This window comes from Bos indicus x Bos taurus, chromosome 5 (assembly GCF_003369695.1).
Source record: "Bos indicus x Bos taurus breed Angus x Brahman F1 hybrid chromosome 5, Bos_hybrid_MaternalHap_v2.0, whole genome shotgun sequence".
NCBI classification, from domain to species: Eukaryota; Metazoa; Chordata; class Mammalia; order Artiodactyla; family Bovidae; genus Bos; species Bos indicus x Bos taurus.
The window spans coordinates 79,363,433-79,377,528 of record NC_040080.1 but is presented as its reverse complement, the minus strand read 5'-3'; the positions used below and the strand labels follow the sequence as shown (position 1 = coordinate 79,377,528).

Sequence of the window (14,096 nt, the reverse complement as noted above, 5' to 3'; positions counted from 1 at the left end):
TTTACCTTTTGAGCCACCAAGGAACCCCTTTGTTAGTGTTGATTTAGGCTAAAGGAAAAGAAGAAGAGGGCAGCAGAGGATGAGATTGTTGGATGACATCACTGACTTAATGGACATGAACTTGAACAAACTCTGGGAGGTAGTGGAGGACAGAGAAGCCTGGCATGCTGCAGTCCATGGGATATTAAAGAGTCAGACACAACTTAGCGACTGAATAACAACAACAATTAGTGCTTAGTACAATAAATGTGATTTGACTCACTAACAACACCTGAGTCATTTAATTTCATCACTTTTGACTCTTGTCTTTTGACTTACCAAATTCCCTTTTCTTAAATATTGTTTGAGTCTGTTTTTATGAAACCAGGAACATTATTTCCTATTGTTCTTTTTATAAAGAGAGTTGGTAAAATATGAAGATGGCAACTCTGAAAGCCATATGTATGCCCTCTGTGGAACTCTCTTATTCTCTCTTGATTCTAAATGATTCATTCTACCACTTGATGATACCTGTCAAGAAAATCAATTGTTTAGTGTTTTGGAGGTGATTGGCTTGCAGATAATCTTGTGATTTTAAGTGCGTTTTTGGTAAATTTATCAGTTTCTGAAAACTGTAAATTATTTCAACACTTGCTGGAGTTGTAATTGAGTTACTTAGAATAGATATTCAAAGATCAATAGACTATCAAAATTAGTAGATGTGGGCTCCGTACTACACATTCATCTTCAGTTTTGTTGTTAAAAAATATTTCACCAAAGAAATTCTTATCTTGTAAAAATGAAAGCCAATTGTTTTCTTACATGCCTTTCCTGGAGCTGAGGTCCCCACTGTTCCCTATCTCCTTATTTTCTTCTTGCCTCCCCCATAAACATTATACTTTGGTGATTTAACTCTTTGATGAAAAGTTGGGTGTTTCCTAGTCTTAGGTAGAATGTGAATAAAAGCATGTAAAGAATTGCTTTGTTTATTGATCTGTAATATGCCACATACATAGTATACTTGCAATATTTCAAGACAAGGCCCCTGGCTCTTTACCCTGATTAACATCCCCGCAAATCCCATCCATATAGAACTTACAGATCTGTGATAGCTGTTCAGGTAATATTTGCCCGTCATTAAAAGGCAGCTACTGTTGATTACTGGGTTCAAAAGTATTTTGAAGAATCTATGATTTTACTCTATAAACAGTTTAATGGCTAGTCAGATACAGTTTCGTGTAACTTATAATTCCTTGTAATGTATGTTTGAGATCAGTTTGAAAGATAGCAGTTTTAAAATAAAGTGGTATAGTAAGTAAAATCAATGTTTAAATGTCCTCTTTTCCACTTTAGATATTGGTAAAATATTCAAGTTCTACCAAGAAGTTTTTTTTTTTTTTTTTTTGTAAGAGGTGCCTATACTATAGTACTTATTATCCTTAACTCTTCCTCTTTTGAGCTTCATGTCCTAAAAGAAATTTTATGCCACTGATTCCTTTTACTTAATTCCTAATACTTAATTACTTTTACTTTAAACACATTTTCATGCCATTAAAAAAATGAGGATCTCTCTTCCTCCCTCTCAACCTTCCTTCATAGAAAAATTTAGTAAAGTACAGTGGAAAGAAAAACATGGAAGATTCGGAAACTGTCTGTAGTTTTTAATTTTATTTTAAAAGATTTTATTCTGATAAAAGCAGTTAAGATATCTACTCTTAAATCTTTAAGTGTATGGTAAAAGTATTGATAACTATGGTACAATGTTGTACAGCCAAACTATAGAACTTATTCATTGTGCTTAACTGAAGCTTTATGCGCACTGGTTAGCAGCTCGTCGTTTCCCCCTCCCCACAGCCCCTGGAAAACACTGTTTTGCTCTGTACCTCTATGTGTTTGACTGTTTTAGCTATCTAATTTTAAGTGGAATCATGTAGTTTTCCAGTTCATTCAGCCTGAGCTGTTTCCTCTTCCTGAAATTTATTTTTTTCCCCCTAGGCATTGTTCAAAGTATTCTAATGTATTAACTCATTTACTATTTACCCACACAATAATGTTATTTCTCATTTTATACAAATAGGACCTCAAGAATGTGAGAATGAATAACTTTATGAAGTACATGCATTTAGTAAGTTGTGGAGGTGATATTTGAACCCAGTAGTTTTGACCCAAAATTTGATCTCTTAACCACTGCACCATGCTTCTTTAAGCCAATGATAAGAATACCTGTCTACAGAGTTGGCATGAGAAGGAAATGGGACAACTGTACAAAGGTCTTAGGACAGTGCCTGGCATATAGTTAAATATATAGTAAGTGTTAGCTATTAGTATTACATTTTGATTTTAATAAGTCTAGCATATATCTTTCTCAGTGGCATAGTACAAATAATATTTATAGATTGTAATGTAAGTTGTTCCATGAACTTGTATATTTTATCAACCCTTTCTGAGTTCTAGGTTTCTTAGCTTTAGTTATACTGTACCTATAGTACAGTATACATATACATAAAGTATACATATAGTATAGTATACATATACATAAAGTATATGTACTTTAGCTATAGTATGCACTTCATAGTGGTTTTGTGAGTATTAAATTAGGTAGCATTATATAAGAGTAACTTGGTACATATAAATGCCTAGTAGTGTTGGCATTTACTCTGCTATGTGAATTCCTTCAAGACAAGATCAGTGTTTTATTATTTTTGCATTCAACTAAGGGTATATCGCAGCTCCTGGTGCATAGTAGGTATTTTGTAAATGCTTGTAGAATAAATGAATGAATTCTTTGAAAGAAGAAAGAACAGAAGGAAGGATATATGTATGGACATTTTTCTCCTGGAGGTAATTTTCTTCTAGAGAAAAAAGATCATTTAAAGGCCACTTGGATTTGAAAACTTCATTTTTTATTTTAAAATTAAAGGTTAAACTGTTCTGATATTTAATTCTGAAGTACTAGGCAGCCAAACTTGGCCACTTAAGGACTGAAGAATGGAAGAGAAAGTGGAGAGGCAAAGAAAGAATAAGAAACTTAGTAAGTACTATAGCTTCTTACTGAAAAGTTCAGGCTTAAACTAAAGAAAGCAGGAAAATCCACTAGGCCAGCCAGATGTGACTTAAACCAAATCCCCTATGGATATGCAGTGGAGGTAATGAATAGATTCAAGGGATATTGAATCTGGTAAACACTGTGCCTGAAGAATTATGGATGGAGGTCCATAATATTGTATTGTACAGGAACCAGTGAAGAAAACCATCCCACAGAAAAAGAAAAGCAGGAAGGCAAAGTGGTTATCTGAGGAGGCTTTACAGATAGCTGAAGAAAGAAGAGAAGCAAAAAGCAAGGGAGAAAAGGAAAGGTATATCCAACTAAATGCAGAGTTCCAAAGAATAGCAAGGAGAGGCAAGAAGGCCTTCTTCAATGAACAATGCATAAAACTAGAAGAAAACAACAGAAGGGGAAATACTAGAAATCTCTTCTGGAAAATTGGAAATAATCAAGGGATTATTTTGCACAAAGATGGGCACAATAAAGGACAGAAATGGTAGAGACCTAGTAGATGCTGAAGAGATGAAGAAAAAGTACATGGAAGAACTGTACAGAAAAGATCTTAATAAACTGGATAACTAAAGTGGTGTGGTGAGCCACCCAGAGCCAGACATTCTAGAGTGTGAAGTTAAGTGGGCCTTAAGAAGCACTCCTTTTAATATAGCTAGTGGATGCAATGGAATTCCTACAAAGCTATTCAAAACCCTAAAGGATGATGCCGTCAAGGTGTTGCATTCAATATGTCAGCAGATCCGGAAGACCCAGCAGTGGCCACAGGGCTAGAAAATGTTGATCCTTATCCCAATTCCCAAGAAGGGTAGTACTAATGAATGTCCTAACCATTGGACAGTTGCACTCCTCTCCCATGCTAGTAAGGTCATGCTTAAAATCTTGCATGCTAGGCTTTAGCATTATGTGAACCAAGAACTTCCAGATGTCCAAGCTGGGTATAGAAAAGGCAGTGGAACCAGAGATCAAATTGCCAGCATTTGCTGGATCATAGGGGAAGCAAGGGAATTCCAGAAAAAACATCTACTTCTATTTCAACTATGCTGAAGCCTTTGACCATGTGGATCATAACAAACTGTGGAAAGCTCTTAAAGAGAATGGGATTACCAGACTATCTTACCTTCTCATAAGAAACCTGAATGTGAGTGGAACAACTGATTGGTTCAGGATGGAGAAAGAAGTATGACAGGGCTGTCTGCTGTCACTGTTTGTTTAACCTCTACTCTGAGCACATCATGAGAAATACTGGGCTTGGTTGAGTTACAAGCTGGAATCAAGATAGGCAGGAGAAGCATCAACAACCTCAGGTATGTGGATGATACCACTCTAATGGCAGAAAGTGAAGAGGAACTAAGGAGCCTCTTGATGAGTGTGAAGGAGGTGAGTGAAAGTGAATTATTAAAAAACTAAGATTATGGCATCTGGCCCCATTACTTCATGGCAAATAGAGGGTGGGGGAAAGGTGGAAATAGTGACAGATTTCGTCTTCTTGGCCTCTGAAGTCTCTGTGGATGGTGACTGCAGCCATGAAATCAGAAGATGATTGCTTCTTGGCAGGAAAGCCATGACAAACCTAGACAGTGTGTTGAAAAGCGAGACATTACTGTGCCGACAAAGGTCCGTATATGGTGTTCCCAGTGGTCATGTATAGTTTTGAGAGCTGGACCATAAAGAAAACAGAGTACCAAAGAATTTATGCCTTCAAACTGCGGTGCTGGAGAAGACTCCTGCGAGTCCCTTAGACAGCAAGATCAAACTAGTCAATCTTAAGGGAAATCAACCCCGAATACTCATTGGGAGGATTGATGCTGAAACTGAAGCTCCAATATTCATCTGTTCATCTGATGTGAACAGTCTTCTCATTGAAAAAGACCCTGATGCTAGGAAAGATTGAGGGCAGAAGGAGGATAGGGCATCTGAGGATGAGAGGTTTGGATGGCATTACTGATGTAATGGGCAGGAACTTGGGCAAACTTTGGGAGATGATGAGGGACAGGGGGCTGGCGTGCTGCAGTCCATGGGATCGCAAAGAGTAGGACATGACTGGGTGACTGTACAAAGTACTATAGGCATGTTACACTCTAAAATCCTAGATAACAGTCTTTAGTGGTAGCTTCAGAGACAGTACCAGTGATCAGGGGCTTTTGGAAATAGAATTAGATGATTAGCCTTTATTTTCAAAAAAATTACTTGCACTTTGTGTGTGTGTCTGTGATAAATCCTTTTTGAATGGAACTGTAGCCCAAGGTGGTAGCGAGGGGTGTGGAACATTGTTGATGGTGTGTGTGTGTGTGTGTGTGTGTGGTTGTATCACCAGTTGAGCAAACAACCTGGTATCTGATGAAATTAAACTGAGGACATATTCTCTGCATCCACCATCAGAGCTAAGGCAGCAGTTCGGAGGGAAGATAATGCATTTTTAGGGTTGTTGTGATGGTCTATCTCAAGGCCTCACAATATTTCCTGGGATGAGGTAGTGAAACTTATTTCCTGAGACTGACCTTTAGTAACTACATAAGAGAAGCCTAGCTTGACAGGCCAGTCCCTTAACTTGGAGATTTCTCCAGAAACATGGTGCAGTGTTAGGTCTACAGAACAAACGAGGATCTGTCCATGGCTTTAGAGGCACACCTAATCACACTGCCCATCACTTGTGTCTTGGCAGTTATGTGTTCCTTGATCTCCCTGCTTGTGGACAAAAGGCAGAAGTGCCTCCGTTGTTTTTTTCCCCTTAGTTTCTGACTGTTTGGCTTTTGAGACTGAATTGTCTGGGATACCTTCTGCTGTTGGAGTAAGGAAAAGCGAGTGGTATTTTTCACCAGTGGGAAAAATGAAGTATTTCTTACCCATAGGAATGACACATGAGACTAGACATGTAACTTATTTGTGAGCCTCTCTTATTTCTCAGTTTAGGTTGTTTCCGTCACGTTATTGATGAGCACAGGTTAAGAAAATATGTGGTATCAAAGGAGACCACACTTTCTTTTATCATGGAAACGTTACTTTTATTTATTTTTATGAATAGATAAAATCAGAAGTCTTCAAATTAAGCTGTTTTTCAGAAAGATGTTAGCAGTTAGGAACAGGGAGATTAAGGAAAATATCACCCTTCTAAGCCACTTGCCATCCCACTCCTGTGTTCTTGCCTGGAGAATCCCAGGGACGGGGGAGCCTGGTGGGCTGTCGTCCGTGGGGTCGCACAGAGTCGGACATGACTGAAGTGACTTAGCAGCAGCAGCAGCAGCAGCAGCAGCAGCAGCAGCAGCAGGCCACTTGCATTTTGACTGTCAATGTATCTGCTATTGGTGCCCAGATTAGCATCTTCTAGGTGCCATCAGTTCAGAAGTTTTCCAGTTTTTTGCCCTTGCTTGTAAGGCAGCGAAGGCAGTAAGGAGTGGTGGAGTGGAGGGAACTTGGCATGTGGAATTGGAAATCTTGTGCTATGTTCTGCTTTTGTCTTTTGTTCAAATGTGGGATTTTAACCACTTTGGGCTTTCTTTCTCCTTTGTAAAGTAAGAGTTTCATCAGGTTCTGGGTGGTTTCTTTGAACATAGGCACTTCATTGACGAGATGAAAGGAAGGAAAAAGGAGTACTGAGATGATCTGCCACCTATTCAGGCCCCTTTCTCAGTGTGAAATGGACACAAAAACAGAGTGGTCAGGCCTTAGCAGGAGAGAGAGCTCAATCCTACTCGCATAAACTTACAAGCTGCCACATAGATAAATTCATTATGAAAATGAGGCTTTAAGTCCAACCCTGTCCTATGATACCTTTTTTTTTATGCATTCATCCTAAATCATTTTAATTTTTAACAAACTGCTGTTTCCCTTCACTGAGAATTGGTACTTGGTTCTGGATAGCTCTTCAATTGAATGAGCTCATTTATCTTGAGTTTTGCTATTTGAGTGAGCATTGTGAGAAACTTGCTTTGCTGGCTATTTGTGTATTTCTTATTAAGGCATCTTGTTGAAGCTGAAGAGTATGCTCTTTGAAAGTGTTTTTTCATGATTAACTGTTGCATTGAAAAGTGGCTTTGTGTTTTCATAGACCATACAAATCTAAGTCAACAGACATGGTTTCAAAGTAGTTATTGGTGGATAGAATGCACAGGTAAGTACTTGAGAGCCCAGTGCTTGTAGTTTGAAGTATTTTTAAGGATTAAAGATGGAGAAGAAAGCATGACCCAGGTCTGGAGTTTCCCATTTGATTATTTTTTACAGTATCAGTATAAACTGAAGTTTTGCCGTTATCTTGCCAGATGTGAGCTTCTTCCTTAATTAGATACATTTATATATATCAGTTAAAAGCACTCGGTCTAATGTTCACTATTCTTTATACTTGTTACTGATATTGTTGGAATGCTTTTTACTGCCTTCCAAGTCCATATTTGTATATACTTTAAAAGAAAACAGCTGCATTTTAAAATATGATGAGTGATATCTAGTGCTGGTTAAAATGGAACAGTAAATCCTCTACATCCTGTCACTCCACTGATTATAGCTAAAAAGTCTGGAAATGATGCAAAACACAGTTGAGGACTGAAAAGTAAATGATAGCGGGCAAATGGAGGGGCCGAGGGTACGGTCAAACTTTGAAGCCTAGCTGGCATGGCAGTGAATTTACTGTTTGTTTTTATCCTCCTTAATCTTGTGGCTTTAATCTGTGGGTGGGCTTTTTTTCCCCTTTTTCCTCTCCTGACCCTGCCTTCAGGCCAGCCAGTCACAAAGCTGTGTTGCTGCTGTGGTAGTGGCGATGGTGCAGGCACCAGATGCTGAGACAGAGCCCATGTTCTGCCTGGAGGAATCGGGAAAGGGGTCTTTGGACTCCAGAGTCTGTGAGGAAATTGCTGTTATATTTCTTTCTAGTTTCTTTTGCTACTTTGCCCAAGGGCTGTTCTAAATACATGAAATGTTATGTTAGTATAAAAGATTAAACTTCTGAGAGAAATCTTGAACTTCTAGACTACAGATTGTGAAAAAGGGACCCTGGGAGCTAGAGAGTGTTAGGTAAATTTTGGAGAAGACAGAGCTGAAAAGGGGAGCTCGTACTTTGTGTGTAAATCAATATAAGTCCCAAGTTCACCTCTAAACTGCATATGCATGGATCAGTTATGCCTAAAGGGGCATGACAGAGGTTACTGAACTTTGGTGTAAACTACCATTCAAATCCCAGACTATTCACTAAATAATCCCAATAACATCAGCTGTTGAAAACTGATTTGACATTGAACCATTTCCTACAGAAGGCAGGGCAGAATTTGTATTGACTTCTCAAACAAACAAAGAAAGTAATCAGCATTTGCAAAAGGATTTTATCAGTATCCAGACTCACAACATACTATTCAGTATATCTGGAATATAATCCAAAATTACTGTCAAAGAACCTGGGAGCTCTGACCAATTCTCAAAGGAAAAATTAACAGATGCTGATTGCAAGATGATCCAGAAAATGGCTTTGATCAGGCAAAGAAATTAAAACAGCATTTATAACCATAATCCAAGAGATAAACATGAATACTATTAAATGGAAAGATAGACATTCTCAGCAAAAACAAATGAAAACCCTAAAATGAGTATTTTATAACTGAAAGTTAACAATATCTGAAATTTAAAAAAGCAGAAAAAAAAAAACAAAACCCTTTGCATAGGTGTTTTAGCAGAAGAGATAAAATAGATCAGTAGAAAGTATTCAAACAATAGAAATTATCCAAAAAAGAAAAAAAGTGGTTTAATTAACTAAATCCTAAGAGACATATGGGACAATATTAGAGGTTCTAAAATTTATGACATTAAAATCCCAGAAGGAGAGGAGAAAAAGTTGGGCTCAGTAAAAAAAAGGAAGAGGTAATAGCTGAAAGCTTCTCAGATTTGATGAAAGGTATAAACTTCTAGCTCTTCATGGATCATTACCTTGTCATGGCAAAGGAGCTTGCATAACTCAGTGAAGCAGGGCCACCCAAGACAGACAGGGCATAGTGGAAAGTTCTGACAAAATGTGGTCTGATGGAAGAGAGAATGGCAAACTGCTCCAGTATTCTGGCTGTGATAACCCCATGAACTGTATGAAAAGCAAAAAGATATGACACCAAAGATGAGCCCCCCCCCGCCGCCCCAGGCTCCCCCTCCCTGGGATTCTCCAGGCAAGAACACTGGATGGGTTGCCATTTCCTTCTCCAATGCAGGAAAGTGAAAAGTGAAAGTGAAGTGGCTCAGTCGTGTCCGACCCTTAGCGACCCCATGGACTGCAGCCTACCAGGCTCCTTCGTCCATGGGACTTTTCAGGCAAGAGTACTGGAGTGGGGTGCCATTACCTTCTCCGCCAGGTCAGAAAGTGTCCAATATACTACTGGGGAAGAGCAGAAGACAGTTACTAATAGCTCCAGAAAGAATGAGGTGTCTGAGCCAAAGCTGAAAGAATGTTCAGTTGTGGATATGTCTGCTGATGAAAGTAAAATCTGATGCTGTGAAGAACAGTATTGCATAGGAACCTGGAATGTTAGGTCCATGAATCAAGGTAAATTAGATGTGGTCAAGCAGGAGATGGCAAGAGTAAACATCGACATCTTAGGAATCAATGAACTAAAATGGACGGGAATGGGCAAATTCAATTCAGATGACCATTATATCTACTACTGTGGACAAGAATCCCTTAGAAGAAATGGAGTACCCTTCATAATCAATAAAAGAGTCTGAAATGCAGTACTTGGGTACAATCTCAAAAACGACAGAATGATCTCTGTTCATTTCCAAGGCAAACCATTCAGTATCACAGTAATCCAAGTCTATGCCCCGAACACTAATGCCTAAGAAACTGAAGTTGAATGGTTCTGTGAAGACCTACAAGACCTTCTAGAACTAACACCAAAAAAAGATGTCCTATTCATCATAGGGGATTGGGATGCAAAAGTAGGAAGTCAAGAGATACCTGGAGTAACAGGCAAGTTTGGCCTTGGAGTACAAAATGAAGCAGGGCAAAGAGCACAGAATTCTGCCAAGAAAATGCAGTGGTCATAGCAAACACCCTTTTCTAACAACACGAGGGATGACTTTACACATGGATATTGACCATTTCACCAAATGGTCAATATTGAAATCAGATTGAAGTACTCATATGCATGACCATAACATGTTTGAATCTCAAGTCTATTAAGGGGATAAATCAGACTCAAAGACTATATATTGGATAATAACATTTATATGACATTGTGGAGAAGGTAAAATTATAGGGATGTCAAACCCTAAGTCACTAGGTGTGCGGCTGCTGTTCAACTGCAAATAGACAGCACAAAGGAAAGCTTTATGATGGTGGAAATCCTCATCTTAATTGTGGTAGTGGTTACATTACTATATATTTATCAAAATTCAAAGAACTGTATACTAAATGGGGCAAATGTTATATAAATTTAAAAGCAGTTTTTATTCTATTTTATACAAATGAGGGAATTGAAACTTGGAGATGTTAAAGAAAGTTTTAAACTAATAATAAGTGGTAGAGAGTGCCCTTATTTCTTTTCTCCTAACTGTGGGTTTTTTAGTCTTGGCAGTATGATTTATTAGACCGGATAGTTCTTTGTTGTAGGGAGCTATCTTGGGCATTGTTTGATATTTATCACTATCTGTGACTTATATCTATATGTAGCTTGGAGGTGGTCTGTATTATAGTGAAAGTGAAGTGAAGTCGCTCAGTCGTGTCCGACTCTTAGCGACCCCATGGACTGCAGCCTACCAGGCTCCTCCCTCCATGGGATTCTCCAAGTAAGAGTACTGGAGTGGGTTGCCATTTCCTTCTCCAGGGGATCTTCCCAACCCAAGGATCAAACCTGGGTTTCCCACATTCCAGGCAGATGCTTTAACCTCTGAGCCACCAAGGAAACCACTAGTCTGTATTATAGTTGATGATATTTAAATATTCATTTTCCATTTATTTCCAGTCTGGAGGGAAATCTACCAAGTCAAGTACTCTTTCACTTGGATACTTGATTGAGAAGATTAACATTTAAGGATACAGAATGGCTGTTCAAATAGGACCTCATTGGATGGTTTAACTTTACTGGGGTGACTAATATCCAGGTAAATGGCTCTCAATTTTCAAGTCTATAAGTTTGATTTTTGTCCCGGTTCTTATTGGGAGTTTGAAAGCATCAATTCTTCATTGCTTGGCCTTCTTTATGGTCCAACCCTCATGTTTCTACATAACCACTGGAAAAACCATGGCTTGAAAGTGATGTCTTTGCTTTTTAATGTGCTATCTAGGTTTCTTATAGCTTTCCCTCCAAGGAGCAAGCATCTTAATTTCATGGCTGCAATCACTGTCTGCAGAGATTTCAGAGCCCAAGAAAATAAAATATGTTACTGCTTCCACTTTTCCCCCTACTATTTGCCATGAATTGATGGGACCAGATGCCATGATCTTAGTTTTTTGGATGTTGAATTTTAAGCCAACTTTTTCACTCTGCTTTCATCCTCATCAAGAGGCTTTTTAGTTCCTCCTCACTTTCTGCCATTAGAGTGGGATCATCTGCATATCTGAGGTTGTTGATATTTCTCCTGCAGTCTTGATTCCAACTTGTGATTGATCCAGACTGGCATTTTGCATGATGTACTCTGAATATAAGTTAAATAAGCAGGGTGACAGTATACAGCCTTGATGTACTCCTTTTCCAATTTGGAACCAGTCTGTTGTTCCATGTCCAGTTCTAACTGTTGCTTCTTGACCTGCATACAGGTTTTTTAGGAGAGAGGTAAGGTGGTCTGGTACTATAGTAGGTGATATTTAAATATTCATTTTCTGTTTACTTCCAATCTGGAGGGAGATCTACCAAATCAAGTACTCTTCCACTGCTTTTTTTTTTTTTTTCCCCCAGGGAATTCTTTAACCTTTCAATACCAGAAACATATGGACAAGTCTTCCACTTTGGCATCTTTTTCTCATCCTGTATTTCATGCAGACCAATTTGCATTCTGTTAACATTGTTGTTCAAACTAATAATAATATGACTGATTAGTTTACATCAGATTCCATTCATGCCTTTCTGAAGGCACCTTATCACCTTGATTTATAATAACTTTGGTGTTAGAGAACCTTCACTAAAGAATGTATTTATAAACCTTGTCTTAGAGAAGGAAGCCATAATAATCATAACTCTTATATAATGATTACAAATGGCTCTCTTAAACTGATTACACTTAAGTAATAATGAGCTTTATAAAATTAGCGGTACACAATAATGATTTAACGTGAAACTGTTGATGAAATTAAAATTTTAAAAAATTATAGCAAGAACATGTGAGTGATGCCTTCTTTGAAAAAAAAAAGTTTAAATGGAAAATGATTAGGAGATTTGAAAACATGAGCTGTTTGCTAAATGGTTAAGAAACTATTGAAAGAAACTACTTTCTGTGGAAGATGGGCACCATTCTTTCCTCTTCTCACCACAGTTCATATATAATTCATATATTCTACATTTCCATTGTAGCAAGATAGCATCTCTAGACACTGTTTTTTTTTTTTTAAATTGAAGTATTGTTGATATGCAAGTGTTGTGTTTTAGGTGTATAGCAAAGTGATTCAGTTATTCATATATATATGTATGTATGTGTATATATTTATGTATGTACATATATTCTTTTCCAGATTCTTTTCCCTTGTAGGTTATTACAAATATTGAGTATAGTTCTCTGTGCTGTATAGTAGCTCCTTGTTGGTTATTTATTTCGTATATAGTAGTGTGTATATGTTAATCTCTAAGTCCTAATTTATTCCTCCTCACCCCCTAACTTTCACCTTGGGTAAGCATAAGTTTGTGTTCTCTGTCTGTGGCTCTATTTCTGTTTTGTAAAGAAGCTCAATTGTATCATTTTTTAAAAAGATTCCACATATAAGTGCTATCATATGATATTTGTCTTTACCTGTCTGGCTTACTTCACTTAGTATGATAATCTCTAGATTAATCTGTATTGTGACAAATGGAATCATTTCATTGTTTTTATGGCCAAACAATATTCCATTGTTTATATATATACCATATCTTCTTTATCCATTCATCTGTAGATGACAATTTAGATTGCCTCCATGGCTTGGCTATTGAAAATAGTGCTACAGTGAACACTGGGGTGAATGTATCTTTTCAAATTGTAATTTTTTCCAGATGTATGCCCAGGAGTGGGATCCACAGATCATATGGTAACTCTATTTTTAGTTTTTTAAGGAGCCTCCATACTGTTCTCTAAAAGTGGCTTTACCAATTTACATTTCTACCAATAGTGTAGGAGGGTTCCTTTTTCTCCATACCCTCGCCAACATTCACTGTTTGTAGATTGTTTGGTGATAGCCATTCTGATCATATGAGATGATATCTTGTAGTTTTGGCCTTTCTCTAATGATCAGAAATGTTGAGAATTTTTTGTGTGTGCTTGTTGTCCATCTGTATATCATTTTGAATAAATTTCTATTTAGATCTTCTTTCCATTTTTTGTTTTAGTTTTTAAATATATTGAGCTGTATGACCTGTTTATATTTTAGAAATTAATTCATTGTTGATAGCATTTTTTGAAAATATTTTCTCCAAGTTTCTGGGTTGTCTTTTCGTTTTTTCTTTTTCTTTTTTTCTTTTTAATGGTTTCCTTTGCTGTGCAAAAGCTTTTGAATTTAATTTGGTCCCATTTGTTTATTTTTCTTTTTATCTTCATTACTCTGGGAGGTGGTGCCCAAAAGGTAGTGCTGCTGTTTAGGTCAGAGAATGTTCTTTAATCCATATTGAGTTTATTTTTGTATATGGTGTTAGAGAATATTCTACTTTCATTTTTTTATATGTAGCTCTCCTGTTTTCCCAGCATCACTTATTGAAGAGACTATCTTTTTTTTCCCGTTATTTACTCTTGCCTCTTTTGTCATAGATTAATCGGCCATAGGTTTGTGGGTTTATTTCTGGGCTTTCTATCCTGTTCCATTGAACTGTATTTCTGTTTTTATGCCAGGGCCATGATATTTTGATTTCTATAGCTTTGTAGTGTAGCCTGAAGTCAGGAAGCATGATTCCTCCAGCTTTATTTTTCTTCCTCG

At 37.5% G+C, this 14,096-nt stretch overlaps 1 protein-coding gene across 1 annotated transcript in view; it reads left to right on the top strand.

Annotated features, from left to right (window-relative positions):
* Positions 1 to 14,096, top strand: part of SLC2A13 (solute carrier family 2 member 13) — a 523,994-nt gene that overhangs the window by 38,352 nt on the left and 471,546 nt on the right. The window lies entirely within an intron of this gene.